Below are 19,014 nucleotides of genomic sequence, written 5' to 3' on the forward strand. Positions count from 1 at the left end.
AGAGGATGGGAAAGGGAAGTAGCTATGTTAGAGCAGTCAGGGATGGCTGCCCGTATCTGGAGTAGATGGCCAAAGATGGGGTCAGGGCGTGTCAACTCTAGTTGTTGACATATAGCGCCTATCTCTTTAACCCTTATCCAGGCAAGGTGGGTCCAACGGACCCGAGACGCCAATTATTTGGTCATAATGTGATAAAAATTCATTGAATTTTATGCATCACTGAATTTGTTTAGGGGTATGTTTCCTTCAACATAGTCATGAGCTATTCAAAATATGTATTATCATTTTTGAAATTATTGCGTCGAAAGAATTTTGTCACGTAAAGGGACAACACGGAGCCTATTTGTATTTATACCTAAATCTTTGTTACAGAAGTTAATCTGGCAGTCAGGTAATGTTTTTGTGGATTATCTATCGACTTTTCATCATCAACCAATATTCGTCCACTGCTGGACATAGGTCTCCCTCAGCTCTTTCCATCTTTCTCTGTTTTGTGCGGCTCGCATCCAGTTGCCGACAATATGCTTCAGATCGTCAGCCCATCTGGTTGGTGGTGGTCCTCTGCTCCGTAGTGCTTCTTCTCGTGGCCTCCACTCTTCTCGTGGCCTCCACTCTTCTCGTGGCCTCCTAAATGACTTTTATGATTCCGGAAATCCAACAATAAAGTCTAAACGTGTAACAAACAATGTAAACATCTCTTTGATGTGAACATCAAAGATATGCTTACAGTAGCTGTTATATCTATTCTAAATGAATTTTAAAAACTAATAACCAATGTTGGAGTGCCGTAATATTGTTAGGTAAGTACCTATACATATTATGAAATAAATAATGCATTTGCTATCAGTCGTTTGATATCGATGTCAGTGTCGACAACTAAGCTCCTAAAATTATATTGAATTACAGTGAAAATATATAGTGCGAATAAAATGTACCGAAAATCATCAGCTGCAGAACTGCAAGATATTACTAATAATTTATAGGATTCCGGTGATGAAAAATCTCCTGAAGTAGGTGTCATTGAAAGTGACTCTGAAATTGAAGATCATCTTTCGGAAGCAAGTGAAGAGGATGATCAGCAAGTAGTATTGAGTGATAATGAAGAAGAACGTGTAGCTACAAGTTCCCAGATTTCAGAGTATGTAATTTTTGAAACTAAGGATGGAATTAACTGGATGAATCAACCACAACCGACAGGACGTATGCTATCCTGCGACATAATAAAAAGCAAAGTGCACAAAGTAATCTTATCCCCTGATCAAAAGTAATCTTATCCCCTGATCAAAGTGTAGATGATCATCCTTGATTCCTTTTGTTTGTTTGTGGACGAAAAAATTGTGAATGAAATAGTGAAGTGTATAAATATAGAAGCCGAAAAAGTCCTGAGGATAGATAACTGGAAATATTGCGACTCTATAGAGCTATATGCCTTTATTGTACTACTACTAACTGCAGGGCACCTGAGTGCCAATATCCATAATGCAAATATACTTTGGAGTATGTTTTATGGACCTACTATATTTAAAGCTACCATGGGGCTAACATGATTCAAAAATTTGCTAAGATTTGTTCGATTTCTCGATGAGGACACGAGGTCTGAACGAAGAAGGAACGACAAATTAGCAGCAATACGCGATGTGTGGAATCAAGTCAACCAAAACTTTCAGAAATACTACTTACCAGCAAAAAACATAACGGTACATGAGCAACTTGTTCCGTATCGAGGTATGTGTCCTTTCAAGTAGTATATGCCTTCAAAGCCAGATAATATTTTTTTTACAAAAGTTTTCTTGCATTTCATTATTTTGTGCAAGTCCTTCAGGTAGATGGCACCCTCGAAGTAGACCGCATACTATAGGAGCACCTTTTTTTAATCTAGACAATTTGAATTTAATATTAATAAAAAATCAAAAAGAATATTAGAAATATATGGGTAAATATGAATAGTATATTCAAGAAGACTGGTGGGCCCAATGGACCCGAGTTTCCCGGTTACGTAAGTAAAATGTGTTGCCCGGATAAGGGTTAAGCAGTCCCTGTCTTGTGCCGTCGCAAGTATAATATTAGCGGCCGCAATAAGACAAGAGCACGACTGCCCTTCCGTTTAGTTGCATTTTAAGACAATTCGGAGGAAAACTGCAGGGATCTTCTTCTTGAATGGCTAGTGCCCCACACGGTTGTAGCTTTCTAAAAATAAACTGGGCTTATTTTTATTAAGATATATTTGTAATATTATTAACGTCAAGTTCAAAGGCTCATCAATTAATATTCTTAATATTTCTTTAACTTCGATACCAATATCATCTAAAATGTCGTAAGACATAAAAGTAAGTACTATATTCCAAATATAGTTTTAGATCCAGTTGCATTCAGGTATAACAGCAGTGATTTAAATTGTTGGAACTTTAGTTTTTACTTATAAAGGGTGATTCATTTAGAAGTATTTTTTTGGTGAGGATTTGTTGGGAGATCGTGCATGAATGGTATCACCTAAAGTTGCTTTATTATTCAGTATTGTTTGACATTTCATCCTAGAAAGACTTAACTCGGCACAACGTCTAGAAATTATTTAGCTGTATTACGAAAATAGGCGTTCAATGAGGAATGTGTTTCGGGCGCTTAGAGCAAAAGAAATGTTTTCCGATGAGGCCCATTTTTGGCTTAATGAGGACGTGAATACACAAAATGCCCGTATTTGGGTTGATGAGCAACACAAAGAGGTTCAAGAGTTGCCAATACATTCAGAAAAAACCACTGTTTGGTCTGGTTTACGGGCCGGTGTCATCATGGGTCCATGTCTTGGACCGGCCAGAATGTTACTGTGAATGGAGACCATTATCGCTCCATGATATCGGACTATTTGGTATCAGAAATTAAAGTTCGTAGTTTAAGTGACATTTGGTTCCAAAACATGGCGCCAACTGCCATAAATCCCATGAAAGCATGGCTTTACTGAGAAAACGGTTCGGTGAGCAATTTATTTCACGCTTCAAACCAGGGACTTGGCCGCCTATATCCTGTGACACCACACGTCTAGTCGTTTTCATCTGGGGCTACCTCAAGTACAAAGTCTACATGAATAAACTGGCCACGATTGAGACATTGGAGGCCAGTATTACTTGAGTCACTAGTCAAATACCAATCGTAAAGCTCGAACGCGTCATCGGGAATTGGACCTTCAAGATAGACCGTCTTAATCGTAGTCATGGTCAATATTTGAAAGAAATTATCTTTAAGAACTAATTGTAAAGAATAGTTCTTTTTTACGACAATAAAAATTTTCAAGTAAAATTAATTTTTTTCATTGTTTTTTCTTTTTTAAAAAAGTACCTCTAAATGAGTCATTCTTTATTACTAGTTTATAGTCATTTGCCTGTTTTAGAAGAGCTTCAAAATATGGAAGACATAAATCAAGGACAGGAATTTTATTTGGAATAGCTGTATAGCGAAAGCGAGATGTCACAAAAACTTCAAAGAAAAAGAAACTCTGACAGCAACAATTCTCCATGTACCGAAAAATGTACTTGTAAGAAGACAATAAACGGTACAGAAGAAATCCCTGACAATTTTGTAGTAAACTCTATTACAAATTTATCTTTTAAATAATGGTAGGTCTACAATAACATCACCAACTTTGTCAAATATGTCAGATAGTTAGACAAAACTAACCAACCAGACAGTTAAGTCAAACATATCTAGTATGTGTCATCGAATCAAAATTTTAGTATATATTGTGTCATGTGTTATTAATGGTTATTTTATTTTTATATACGCGATATTTTCTTTTATGAAATGATAGTGAAAAACATTTTAAAATAAGGTGAATTTGATATTGTGCAAGTACGTGATATAATAAAATAAGGTAAGAATTATTTTTATTAATTTATCCCTTTAACCGTTAAGCCAATGGGTGAGACCTGTCAGGCCTCACCGATATAGAAATACAATGTAATTTTTTCTCCCATCCGCTGGAGGGTTAAATAACCCTTTTGACTAAGATCTATTCCATCAAAAATATCCATAGTTTTAGAGAGTTTAGCCAAAAACTGACCTGATCGCAGTTACGATACCAAGGGCCTCGATTTTTGACCCTTCGCTTCGTTATCGAACGTATTTGTTTCGTATCTGTTTAGTATACGAAGCGAATGCGTTCAATAACGAAGCGAAGGGTCAAAAGTCGAGGCCCAGCACCTCGATTTTTGACCCTTCGCTCCGTTATCGATAATTCGCTATCCTGTACACTAAATAGATACGAAGCGAATACGTTTGATAACGAAGCAAAGGGTCAAAAATCGAGGTCCTGCATGATTTTTGAAAATACATAATTTTGAACATACCAGATAATTTTTTCAAATTTTTAATTGCTTTGGCTAGGATATTATTATATTATTATAAATATGATATATATGATTAAATATTATATCTTACTTTACAGTCTAGGCGCCAGAGGGGTCACCGTGTCCTTTTTAATTCTGATAGACAAACTCAACGGTTTCTTATGGATTTTTGGCTGCTGATTACGAAATTCGAGGGTGGATTTCGATCCGAGTAAAAAAAATTGTTATAAACAATTTCATTGTTTATAAATTGTTTATAATGCTCTGGCTCATAAACTAAGAGAAATAAAAAATAATGTTTCAAATAAAATTTGTTCGTTAATAAAAAACGAAGAAAAAACCGTTTACTAAACTTAAATCCAACAGTTAAAACTCAAGATCTTGTAAAATTAGTGCACAATGCAAATTGCAAATAGCAAAATAAGTATTTTTCGAAGCTTTATTGATCGTAACTCAGCTTCTACGCATGAAAATGAGCCTTCGAAGGTCTCTTTTAAAGCTTTATTAATAGGCTTCCAAACAAAGTTGTTAAATTATTTTATCTTCATTTGTTCTAAAGTTATACCCGTTTGAAATTATTATTTTCTTAACAAAATTGTACATTAATTTGTTTATAATGGTTTTAAGTACATTTAAGCTGTAAACATTTATACTTTAATTACCAATAATGATACAAAAATTCAAAAGGAACATTTTCAGCCTTTAAAATGTTCGTAAGTTTATTTTTGGTCAAGATATCGATATTTTAATGGCGCGCTATGAGGCGCAAAATCGGCTCACAGTCAAGTATGTAAGTATTTTTCGACGCTTTATCGATCATAACTCGGCTTCTACGCAGGCAAATGAGAAAATATGTGATATCCATATAAAAATGGATCGAGTTCTTTTACAGCATCATCATTGCATATAAAACGAGCATTTTTGTTGTGGCGGCATACACACAATTGACGTGCCTTGATGATGTTGCAAAAGGACTAGATCCACTTTATATGTGGTTAGTCCACATCATATAGATAATTAGACTGAAGCCCCAGAAAGTTTTAGTTTTACTGCCTACAAGAACAGACTTAGTACCACTATGTAACTGTAAAAATTGCTCTAAGAACTTATGCAGATGTAAAAAAGCTGAGATTCTCTGTATATCTCGATTCAGATGCATGAAAGATAATGTTTGTAAAAATAGTAATAATAAATAATATCAACTTACTTTTTAGTTATAATTTTGAAATATCAGTTTTTAATTTTTTTTCTCATTTAGTATAAAAAATACAAGACAAAGTAAATAGAATGAAAGATGATACGAGGTAGAGTATGATGATTTAATTATAAGAATTACATGATAAAATTTTATTAGAATCTGCAAAAATGAAAAATGAAGATAACCTATATACATATAAATTATAATTTGCATCGAGAAGTTAAAGCACGTGAACCTTTACGCGGTGAGCCAATCTCGCGCCTAAGAGCACGCTATTAAAATATCGATATCTTGGCCAAAAATACACATAAGAACATTTTCTTAAGCTCAAAATGTTCCTTTTGAGTCCTTCTATCATTATTTTTAATTAAAGTATACATGTTTATAGTTTAAATTTGCTTGAAACCCTTATAAACAAATTAATGTACAATTTTTTTAAGAAAATTTTAATTTCAAGCAGATATAACTTTAAAACAAATGAAGACAAAGTAATTTAATAGGCTTTGTTTGGAAGCGTATTCATTAATCTTTAAAATAAGACCTTCTAAGGCTTATTTGGGTGTGTAGAAGCCGAGTTACGATCGATAAAGCTTCGAAAAATACTTATTTTGCAATTTGTAATTTGCATTGTGCACTAATTTTACAATATCTTGAGTTTTAATTGTTGGATTTAAGTTTAGTGAACTTTTTTTCTTCGTTTTTTAATAACGAAAAAATTTTATTTGAAACATTATTTTTGATCTCTTTTAGTTTATGAGTCAGAGCATTATAAACAATGTATAAACAATTAAATTGTTTATAACAATTTTTGACCACTCGGATCGAATTCCACCCTCGAAATTCGTAATCAGCAGCCAAAAATCCATAAGAAACCGTTGAGTTTGTCCATCAGAATTGAAAAGGACACGGTGACCTCTATTTGGCGCCTAGACTATTATTATTACTTTATTATTTCTTACTTCGGATGTTACTCTTTCAGTTTTCATGCCTTTCATATCAATTCTTGCTTCTAAACCATCTATATGACACCTTATGTTTAATCGCTTTATGAAGTTTTTTGCCCATCTCTTCATTATCATCGCCAATGATTTTCCTCCTCTTTTTCTTATGATTGATAATCTTAATTTGAATTCGTCTCTATCGCGATTTCGGCGTTTCCATTTTTTGACTTCTCTAGTTCTTGTAGTTGGTGTTCTGTTCTTTTCTACCAGTAATAATAACACTGCTTTATAGGTTGTTTATCGGATATAACTTTATAAACTGTGAAACTATCATGGTACCTCCACCAAGATTTTAACTTACATAAATATAGAACCGTTTTCACAATTTCGTATTTTTTTTTCTTTCTTATTGGTTTTGGATTACTTGATCCATTCAGCCACGATAGATAATAAATTACTATTTACTACAATTAGTGGAGTCACTGAAGGTGGATATGAGCTATTACCTCCGATTTCGTTGAACCTCCATCGATTTTCATGAAAATTGGTGAGTGGTTAGAGGATATCTCAAGGAACAAAGGTGACATGGTGCCAACTTGCGCTTTTACCCTGGGGGTGGATGCCACCCCTTCTCGGGGGTGAAAATTATTTTATTAAAAATAACCCCATAATTCGATAGAGGGACAAATTTCAAGTAAAGTTTGTTATATAAAGTTATTAAAATAAATCAAAACTTTTTGAGTTATTAAAGATCAAATATTTTAATTTTTCTTGAGAAAAATGCATGTTTTTAACCAATTCTTCATCAATGACTCAAAAAGTGTAAGTTTTTACAAAAAAGTTATAATTAACAAAATTGAAGCTAATAAAAAATGAAATAAACCCCTTACTACAAAAACCTTTTAATGTTAACTAAAAGTGAGTTATAGGTAATTGAATGTATATTTTTTTCGGCGAGTAAAAAACTCTAAGTATTCGAGCTGAAATAACGGGAAATTGATGCATTTTATAACATAAAAATATCTTAAAATTTCTTAAAAATATCTATTAAATGAGCCCCCGAACATGCTGATAGCGTTAAAATTTATGCTCCAAAATGTTTTTAAAATTTATCTTTTAAAAATTTTTCCAAAAAATGTTATTTTTTTTTTAATAACTCCGTTCGTGTTTACGATATCAGGTTCACCTAAAGACTGTTTGAAAGTAAATTCCAAGTGCTATTTAAGCACGTTAAATTTAATCTTTTAAACCCTTTACTTTTTTTAAATAACAGGTTAAATAACTCCAGTTGCATGGTTCCCACAGCAAAATTTAAGATTTAAACTTTTTAAAGATTTAAGATTTAAATTTCTATCTCGTTTATTTTTTACCCTATAGAAATAGTAAAAAAGGTAAAATATTTGGCGCGGAAAAACTAAAATTTGGTTATATATAATTTTTTACGTAATTGAGTATTTTTGGAGTTATTATCAAAAGAATATAAGAATTACAATAATTTTAAAAATTATGATTTTTTTTTAATTATACCTTTCTTTCAAAAATATGCATTCTAAACCGGTCAAGATTATCGAAAACATTACTTGTGCTCACATAAAGAAGTGTTTGTGAGGATTACTATAAATTTTAATTTTTGTGGAAATGGCATATGTTTTATTTTTCACTTTTTCCTAAAAAATTCGAAACGGTTCTTTTATTTTCATTATAACTTGCTTAATTTTGACGCTATTACCTTGTTCTGAAGCTCATTTGATAGGTGTTCCGAAGTACTTTGGCAAATGTTTAGCAGGAATATTTTATACATTGCATCGTTTTCCCGTTATTTAAGCTTGAATACTTATATTTGAGTACTCGTCGAAAAAAATACACATTCATTTGCCAATAACTCACTTTGAACTAACATTAGTTTAGTTCTTTATGTGAGGAATGTATTCAATTTTTTATTATCTTCAATTTCAGTAGTAATAACTTTTTTTTTTAAAGCTTATAGTTTTTGATTTATACGTGAAAAACCGATTTAAAACATGCATTTTTTTACGAAAAAATAAAATTTTTGGTCTTTAATAACTCAAGAAGTGTTGATTTATTTTAATAACTTTATATAACAAATTTTGCTTAAAATTTGTCCCTCTATCGACTTATGGTACTATTTTTAATAAAATAATTTTCACCCCCGAGAAGGGGTGGCATCCACCCCCAGGGTAAAAGCGTAAGTTGGCATCATGTCACCTTTATTCCTTGAGGTATCCTCTAATTACTCACCAATTTTCATGAAAATCGATGGAGGTTCAACGAAATCGGAGGTTCAACTAAATATTCCAAATATAATAAGATTACGTACATGTGCGCACATACTGAGTTGGGATAAAGTATGGAACCAAGCAAATATCTTTGAAACGAAAAGACCAATATTTATGAAACTTTGCATGCAAGTACAGTGAGGCAAAAGGCATCTGATGCCATAGTTTTTGTTACTACTCCACTTCCGGTTTCACCGGAAATACCCTTAACTTATTTTCTTTAAAGGGGACAACCTGTATATTTTTAGAGATTTTAAAAAAAACTTGATATTTTTAATTCATACATACCAAGTTTGGAAGAAAAACGATTAAAACATAGATTAAATCTCTTTGCAGTTAAAAAAATAGGTTAATTTATTTACGTTAGTTAGACCAATGATAATAAAAATTAAAAAAAAAATCATTACAAATGTTGAAAATGTCCGCCTTTCACCTCCTGACAACGTGCAAGCCTATAAATAAATTCGTGAGTCACTCTTTGCAAGATTTCTCGTCGTATTAGTTCACATTCATCAATTATTATTATTATTCTGTGTCTCAAATTCTGCAACCATGTAGGTCGCCTAAGGTAAACATGTGATTTTAGATAACCTCAAAGAAAAAAATCGAACGGGTTGAGGTACGGAGAACGAGTGGGCCACTCTATGAATCCTCTACGTCCAATCCATCGATTTGAAAAATTCACCTCCAAAAAAAGAAAATTCACCATAATCGATTATCATTAATACTTCAATACGATAGAGGAAAGTAACCAAATATGGAATAGTGCCCTAATATGGAATTCCTTGATTTCTTCGAAAATATAAGTTAAAAGCGCACTACAAGACCATCCTATATTTCAGTCGCTCTCTTTATTATCGTATTCACACTTCTGTGTCAGATGCGCGAACGATACGTGTCTGACAGGCGCGTTTTGTTTTATCGTCTCGCAGAAAATTTCAAAGGTAAATATATTCAACGAGTATTATTGGTTATTATGCATGAATACAAACTTGTTATGCTATTGCGTATATCAATAGTACCTTTATTTTGATATTTTATGATCTTCTGTAATTAAAACATTACGACTTGAAAAATGTTGATATTAGTTTGAACCAATGTACAAATCCAAATATGGACAGTCGTTGGTGCCTAATTATGGAATGGTGGATTAAGTATAAGTGGGCTCATTATCATTGTGCTGGTCCATAATTTCATACATGGATCTGTGATGTCTGCAAGTGAATTAAGCTACTTCTTTCATTTTTTACAATTTTTTTATTTAAATTTATTTGATCTCAGATATATATTGTAATTATACATTTGGATTAGGTTGGAATACATACATTTATTTTCTCAAGAATGGGGATTTTAGAGAGAAATCCCAAATTAGGTCCGATTTTTATTTTTAAATTATGATTTTTTGGCGTAGATTTATTTATCTAGTAGATATGTAATGCTTTGATTTACATACTTAATTTGATTACCAACAAAAGTTCTACCAATCTTCATCAAATATATTGTTTTCTTACTGTTTTGTTTTATTTTAATATTTTCTTCCACAAAATTTAAACTACATAATGTAATTATATTCAAAACAACTGTCAAACAGTAAAACGTTCAGTTACCCTATTTTTCCACATGACAAATAATGTGGAATTGGACGAGTGAGTCTAGGCTTCGATTACGAATCAAAGCTCCCCGAAATTCACGGGTTCGCTTCTCGATGCAAGTTTTTATTTTTATTTTATGATTGTAAGTATATTTGTAAGTATATTGTAATTTTTTTTTTCAGAAAATGCGTATTTAAAATTTTTGCCAACAATTATTATCGTTCAGAAATAATTTTTTCTTTGTGGCATTTTTCAATGTGTTTTTGTGCGTTTTATTCTATTATTTTTTTTTTAAATTTTGGTATTGTCTTAAAAATCACATAATATGTAGTAGAAGTATAACTTCTTACGTGCGTACAAAGTACACACACATTCTTTTTTTTTTACACATCGTTAAGGCTTCGACACCTCGGAGATTTAGACCTTCTTTGTGTTTTTAACCTTTTTTCTTTTTCATTTTATAATTTATTATATTTTTTATTTATTTTTGGGTTTTTTTGTTTTGTTTTTTTTTTGTTTTCTAATATTTTTGTTTTTTTTTGTTCTTTTTTGTTTACTAATTTTTTTTTGTTGTTCTGAAGCTATTTTCTTGTGGCATTTTTATAATCAACTATTTTTTTTATTTTTTTTTTTTAATTTTTTCAATATAAAATTTTATACAATTTTATTCTTATTACCTCCCTGTAAAATTTACTTAATAAAATTTCACAGGAGACAATATTACGTAAGTATAAACATAAAACAAAAAGTAATTATTGTTAAACACATTTAACCGGAATCATTCAGTGCAAGTTAAATTTTCCTCTTAGTCCTTTTTAAAAACTCCCAGATGATTTGATTAATCTTAGAATTTCGACGACACAAATATAAAAGAGAAGCATTATTTTGTTGGATAGGTATTTGTCCTTGAATCAGATTGTGCATTAAATAATTAATTGCATCATCATTATGTTTGCATCCAAACATCCAATCACTAATATCATCAACACATCCATTGCAATCGCAATGGATATATTGATGATCCGATTCGGATAGGTTAAATCTATAGAGGTATGTCTTGATAGTGACATGATTAAAGAGACATCTAATAAACATGGAATATATATTTCTATTGGGATAATTTCTGAGAGCAAAAGGCTCAGTAGGTAAAATAGGATGAATTTTGGTGTAGAGATCGTTGCTTCGATTGCAGAAAGCGTACCACTCAATATCCCAATTTTGTTTCAAACTTTACTTGCGAGTAGCTGTTAGTTCGCTTCTATCTAGCCAAGTTATTTTCGATCCTTTTAAGATTGCCTCTTTAGCAAAAAAATCTGCTTTCATGTTACCGGAAATACCAATGTGTCCCTTTACCCAGACGAAAGTTACAGAAGTCTGTTTTTCCAATTTCGTAAATTATAAACAATAAAATAAAAATGTATACCATTTTTATTCAGTTGCAATGCGAAGGCAAAACAATCTTACTTTTCAATTAGAATACCTACGGAGTGTAGTCCAGTCCCTTGAATGGCGATTTTCGGCTCTTATTGGAGCCTTCATCGGAAGGAACGTAGGCACTGTTCTCCATATTTTAACTGATTCGCATCGAGAGGTTTTCCCACCCATTGCAACTGAAGTGATGATAGTAGGTGGCTAGCGCCATCTGGCATTGAAAGACGAAGTAGTTTTCAATCCTAATAGTAAATTATTAATATTGAAAATATTAAAAATATTACTAAAAGGTTTTTAAATTGAAAACTTATCGGTACACTTTCCTGGTGACACCTCCAAGACTTCTACAATTTGCAAGTCAAGTGGATGCTGCAGTGAAGACGAGAGGGAAGGAATTCTACACTATGCAATTCACATCCCCCGTCTGCAGCTGGTAAAATTCAGTGCCTACATTCCTTCCGATGAAAGCTCCAATAAGAGCCGAAAATCGCGATTCAAGGGACTGGACTGCACTCCGTATTCTAACTGAAAAGTAAGATTGTTTTGCCTTCGCATTGCAACTGAATAAAAATGGTATACATTTTTATTTTATAGTCGTATTACTCCGTAGAGTAACTAGGTGCATTTTTCCGTTGGAACTATAACCAGCTGCAGACGGGGGATGTGAATTGCATAGTGTAGAATTCCTTCCCTCTCGTCTTCACTGCAGCATCCATTTGACTTGCAAATTGTAGAAGTCTTGGAGGTGTCACCAGGAAAGTGTACCAATAAGTTTTCAATTTAAAAATCTTTTAGTAATATTTTTAATATTTTTAATATTAATAATTTACTATTACGATTGAAAACTGCTTCGTCTATAAACAATAAGTTCCTTAGACTTTTATTTTGATTCCACCTTAAAAGAGATGTAAATATACATTAAAACATGTGTAATTTAATGAATTAATTAATGTATTTTTCTTTTGACTGCCATCTCATTCACTAGTTTTTCAAAAAATTCGACTAGAAAACTAAAATTTAGGACGCAGCTTATATTATCATTTATTTTTAAGTGTACATACAGTCACGATAAGATATTATACGATAAAATTTACCTCAACCTCTATCTCTTGCTCTATTCCGCAGTGAACGTGTATGTTAATATGCGGCTTATTGCTTGCTGTATAACCATCATAGTATATGTATATAAAACGAACAGAGTAAATATTCCCTCGCCTATATTTTTATAGTGTAATGGAAAATTTGAAATAATATTTTCACAACTTTTGATAGCTCGGGTTAAACTACCATTAAGAAAGTAGATAAATATTTTCTTTGACAAATGGCTAATATTGCTGCTTTATGTTAATACTAGTTGTGTACGTTTAAAAGAAATAAAAAATTGGTATATAGACAGTATTTTTCGATTCACAAAACAGATACCTACTACCTTATAGTAGGGGAGGAAAGTATGCTAAATGTGCAGTGACTCGAGCGCTTTGGGGACCTATTGGGTTGTGAAGAGTAGGTTCTAAAACCAAAAAAAGTTAAGTAAAGTTTTCCATTTTAGTAGGATCCAAAACTTCCAAACTCGCTAAATATGGGATCAAAGTATTTTTGGCTTGTGATACATAAAAGCTTACACAAGATCATCTTTATATTGAAACAACAGCATATTATGGTTCCCGACAAGTTGTTGGCGAATGTTGGCGAACAAACAGTTTTAGATCTGATCACCTCTTATAAAGGTTACGGAGAGAATGATACCACAAATAACTTTTTTACCAGTATTGAATTCGCTAAATTCTTGAATTTATGGCACATGACGTTAGTAGGACTAGTAGGCACAGTTAAAAGAAATAAGAGATTTCTACTCACCAATATGCAAGCAAACAAGGAAAGAGCTAGTTTTTCCACAAATTTTGCATTCAATCAAGTTGCTACTGTATGTTCTTAGGTATATGTGCCAAAGAAAAAGAAAGCAGCAGTTACTCTCGCCATTGCATATGACAGAAAAAGTAGAAGACAGTGAAGTAGCGAAGCCGGAAATAATCCAGTATTACAATAAAACCAAAGCGGGATTGATAACATGGATAATATGCTGGGTAAGTATTTGACGAAATACTCACAGAGCATTTTATGTCGAACATTGCCTTGGTCCTCTTCCTTTTTTTATAATATGATTGACGTCACTGGCTTAGCATGCTACATTATACATCCAGAGTATACTCCATTACAAAAAACAAAGGACAAATGCAGGAAATTTTTGAAGGATCATTCTAAAGATATTTAGTTACCTTCATTTCAATCTCAAAGTAAAAACCGGATGATGATGAGGAGCCATTTTCTTCGTAGTGCTGTAGAAATGGTCATTGGTCGAAACAGAGTATGTATTTGCTATAGATACTCCTCCTCAAGTATCACACAGCATTCTTGAATCTACTCCAGTAACCGGAAGTTGTCATATTTGTCGAAACGAAAGGAAAAACAGCGTAAAACGAGAAATACTTGTGTAGTATGTTTTCTATTTGTGTGTGACGAATATTCTTTGTCCAAAACGATACGTATGTGTTGCGAAAATCCACACTAACATTCATTTTTGTATTTTGATTAAAATAAGCTATCATTTAAATACAAAATGTATTGTTTTTTTAAATCATTTATTAAAAAAATGTACATGGTACAGTTACGGCCAGTGAATAGTTTACCTAGGAGCCGATTTTTAAAATTTTTACCTCGTTTAAACGCACCTCTTGCGTCAAAGTGACGTTGCCAGTGGTGTAACTAGAATAGGTTGATTAAAATTAAAAAATCAAAATAATAAAAATAAAATGGATAATGGTCTTAATATGGTTTAGTTTCTTACTTTATTTTTCGACACTCACGAAATTTTTGACAAGCACTGACTTTTTGAGATTTTTTGACTTTGACATTTATCAAATTTGTACGACACTGTAATTTTACAGTATTACAATATAAAAATTAAAGTGTAAACTATTCAGTGACCGTAACTGTACAAATGTACCTATGCCGTCGTTTATGGGGGTAGGAACTCTTTAAGCCTCCTTCTGGGAATTGAATAAAGATTTTTTTGTTATATTCGGCTCACAAAATCTACTGGATAAATGCGGAGATATCACAAAAGTTCAAGTCTCTACATCTTTGAAAAAAAAGTTATCACAATTTGAAAACTCAAAAGATACAATTGTACCTATGCCGCCCGACGAAGGTTAACGGTAAAAGGTACACTTGTAGTAAGTTTACCTAAAATAAGTCTACAATTGGAAAAATATGCAGTTTTCTTTTCTTATAAATAAATAAATTTATTATAACAAAACCAAAGCAAGTTTAACATTTAATAATGCGTTAGTTCGATGGCTTTACTCGAGTTACTTGGGAACAAAAGAAGAATGAAGAAAATTGCTCCATAGGAAGCCGAGAAAATGCATTTTTTTAACGTATACCGATTTTGTACTTTGAGATTACATTTTCTCCAACCCAATTTTTGTTTGAAATTTTTGGCAATTTTCACTGGTAATATCGAGAGTTTTTATTATAATAATATATGTTATGAGTATTTTAAAGATATGAAAAATGGTGTGGAGAAATATAACAAAACTAAAAATAGTCCGTTCTTTATAGGTAAAATATTGCAAAACCTCTAAATTTTAAAGAACTGCTTGGATTGACATGAAATTTGGCATACACATAGCTAAGTCAAAGAAAAAAAGTGATACTGTGCCGATATGTGCTTTTGCCCTGGGGGTGGTTTTAACCCCCTCTTGGGGGTGAAACAGTATTTGTTCAAAGAAAGTCAGGAAATGGATAAACTGGCTAATTTTAAGTAACTTTTGTTCTATAGAGTTTTTTCACTAAATCAATAGTTCTTGAGTTATTTGGCAGTGAATATGTTCATTTTTTCAACAAGATAACCACGCTTTTAGACGGTTTTTCGCAAATAACTCAAATAGTAAGAATTTTGTCGAAAAAACATTCGTAACAAAAATAGAGCCCGTAAAAAATTTAAAAAAATGGTGTATATATCACGTCTCTACACCTAGTAGAAGCAGAGTTATAGCTAATTAAAAATAGGTTCATATTCGTCAAATTCCAAATGGAATACTTTAACGTGAAATAGCCAAAAATGAAGCACATTTCGGGGAAAACTCATTACAACTTATTTAAAGTGTTTAAAAAAGCTTCATTTTTGTTTTATAAAAAAATTTCTAGCATCAAAGTTATACAAGTTACGCTCAAAATAAAGTTAGTCCCTTTTGGTTTTGAAAAAAAAATCGAGAAAATCACCCCCTAATTAGTATCTTAAATGAACTTAATCGTTACAACTTCACAAGTTTCTTGACTCGTGTATATATTGTTTATATGATCTGTAAGTTTCATCGGTTCAAAGTCCTTATTATTGAAAGGGCTGTAGTTAAAAGGGATTGAACGAGTCACTGATCACGAATGTATGCAAATTTAGAAACACCAAATCTTAATCAATTTTTGTCTAACACAAAAACAAAAAAATACATGATATTCAGAAAAGCAATGCTGACTTTCTTGTCTTTCGAGATTTTTGGTATCTCTAACAATTTTTAAGTTATTTTGAAAAAAAGCATATTTTTCAAAATTTAAATTTTTAGAAATTTTACTTTGATACCAAATTTTTTCAAAAATAAGCACGTTGAATCGATGAAGCTTACAGATTATATAAAAACAACATAAGTAAAATAATTTGTGGAGCGGTAACGATTAATTTCATTTAAGTTGCTAATTAGTGGGTGGTCTTGCCGATTTTTTTTTACAAAAACAAAAGGGACCAACTTTATTTTGAGCGTAACTTGCTGAAATGTAATGCTAGAAACTTTTTGTAAAAACAGAAATAAAGCTTTTAAACACTCTAAAAAAGTTAAAATGAGTTTTCCACAAAAAGTGCTTATTTTTTTGGATATTTCACGTCGAAATATTCTATTTGAAATTTGGTGAATATGAATCTAGTTTTCATTGGCTATAACTCTGCTTCTACGAGATCCAGAGACCTAACGGGTACACCATTTTTTTTACTTTTTTATAGGCTATATTTTTGCTAAGAACGTTTTTTTTTCGATAAAATACTTACTTTTTGAGTTATTTGCAAAAAAAACCGTCTAAAAATGTGGTTATTTTGTTGAAAAATGAACATATTCACTCGCAAATAACTCGAAAAGTGTTGACTTGGCGAGAAAGCTCTATAGAACAAAAGTTACTTAAAATTAGTCAGTTAACCCATTTCCGGCCTTATTTTGGACATATATTTTTTCACCCCTAATAGGGGGTGAAAGTCACCCCTAGGGCAAAAGCACACATCGGCACAATATCACTTTTTTTCTTTGACATGTAAGCTATACGTATGCCAAATTTCATGTCAATCCAAGCGGTTCTTTAAAATTTAGAGCAAAAACCGTGAAAGAATGGACTAAAAGGCGACTGTTTGAAAATTATGATGCTATTGTTTATATCTTTGCCGTAAATACCGGTCAACTTTGACCGGTTGTATCTCAGGAACCACTCATCACAATTAAACATTTTTCTTTTAAAAGAAGCGTCCTGCCACTTTTTTTCCAATACCGTTTTCATGATTTAATTTAATTGAGTATCTCGCGAGATATTCTAATTGTTTATAAGCCAAAAAATTATTTATAATTTTAAAATATTCCTGAGGCCGCTTAAATCGTAGAATTTCAATTCTGTAAAGTACATTAAATAGGTACGGTGTCTTTTTATACAAAAATCATAGTTATTCTTATGTATTATAATTATTGTGGTTATTATAGCGACCGTAAATTTTTAATTAACAATTCAATTGTTGCTAAACTGTTCATTCTATTTGCTTGGGCTTCTGGAGTTATTATATCTAGAAAAAGAGCTTTTATAATACGAAGCTATTTAATTAATGATAAACAATTACTTATCTAAAATTTTAGTTAAAAATTAAAAATTTTGTTGGAAAAACCCGCATTTTCCAGGGAAAATTTTCGTCGAAGTCAATCGTAAAAAACACGTCTCTATGCAAAATTTAATTACGGTGAATTTTTATTTGGGTGTTTTTGGTGAAAAGTTAAAATCTTTGGAGTTATAAAACAAAAATTGAAAAAAAAACACTGCGGACTTTGCATACCTATATAATTAATATATACAATCATAAGATTAGATTCCAGCAATAAAATTGCCGGTAAATAGCTTTTCCTTGTATTTTGCTAATTAGCCCAGAGTAATAAATACACACGCCGGCAAAATTAGCCGAACACGGTAAAAATGGGACATATTTGATGTCTCGTATTTCATAAACCAGTGGTCCGATTTGAGTAATTCTTTTAGTATATTATAGCCTTATTATTTAAGAATATCGTTGTAATAACATTGTTGCTAGACAGGTAAATACCATTTTATACCGGGTGTACCAATCATACTGTGTTTTTTTCTTAAAGTTTGCAACACTCTGTGGAATATTCTGGCATAGGTAAAATATTAGAATTAATACTCAATTGCAGACTTAGGCTTGTTTAACATTTTCCTTTTGGATTCATTTACTTATGTGAGATCATTAAAAAGTTATGTGCGTTAACAACTATCCATGTTTTTTATCAATAAATCCTCATAGTAGGGGAGGAAAGTATACTAAATTTGCAGTTACTCGAGCGTTATGGGGACCTATTGGATTATGAAGAGTATGTGCTAAGATCAGAAAAAGGTTAAGTTAAGTTTTCCATAAAGTGGGGGACTTTTCATTTTTTAATTCAATTTTCCATTTGAAACAATCATTTTTCTCCGATTATAGCGCTATCTATCCATAATTCGAAAAATTACGTCGAATAAAAGTTGCTCATTTTTACGTAAAGAATCCAAATCTGCAATAAAAATTGGGGGCTCCTATTTAAGATTTTAAATTAAATCCCCCACCCCACCTCCGTGCGGGCTCGTGACACCCCACGGAGAGGGGTGGGGGGTAAATTAAAAATTATAAATACGAAACCTGCGATATTTTGCGAAATGAACATCAGATCGTAAAACTGCATAATACACCTATTCAATATTTTTCAAAAATCTACCGAATGGCACCAAACACGACCCCCCACGGAGGTGGGGTGTAGGGTTACCTTAAAATATTAAATAGGAGCCCCCAATTTTTATTGCAGATTTGGATCCTTGACGTAAAAACAACAACTTTTATTCGCAACATTTTTTCCTATTATGGATAAA

The 19,014-nt window shown here is 31.9% G+C and overlaps 1 protein-coding gene across 1 annotated transcript in view; it reads left to right on the forward strand.

Moving 5' to 3' along the window:
• Positions 1 to 3,697: 3,697 nt before the first annotated feature.
• LOC114332891 (uncharacterized) overlaps positions 3,698 to 19,014 on the forward strand; it is a 169,365-nt gene continuing 154,048 nt past the window's right edge. Inside the window, exon 1 of the mRNA XM_028282680.2 lies at positions 3,698 to 3,862. The gene's annotated coding sequence lies outside the window, so the exon portion shown is untranslated. The remainder of the gene's footprint in view (positions 3,863 to 19,014) is intronic.

Source organism: Diabrotica virgifera, chromosome 5 (genome assembly GCF_917563875.1).
Source record: "Diabrotica virgifera virgifera chromosome 5, PGI_DIABVI_V3a".
Classification (NCBI taxonomy): domain Eukaryota; kingdom Metazoa; phylum Arthropoda; class Insecta; order Coleoptera; family Chrysomelidae; genus Diabrotica; species Diabrotica virgifera.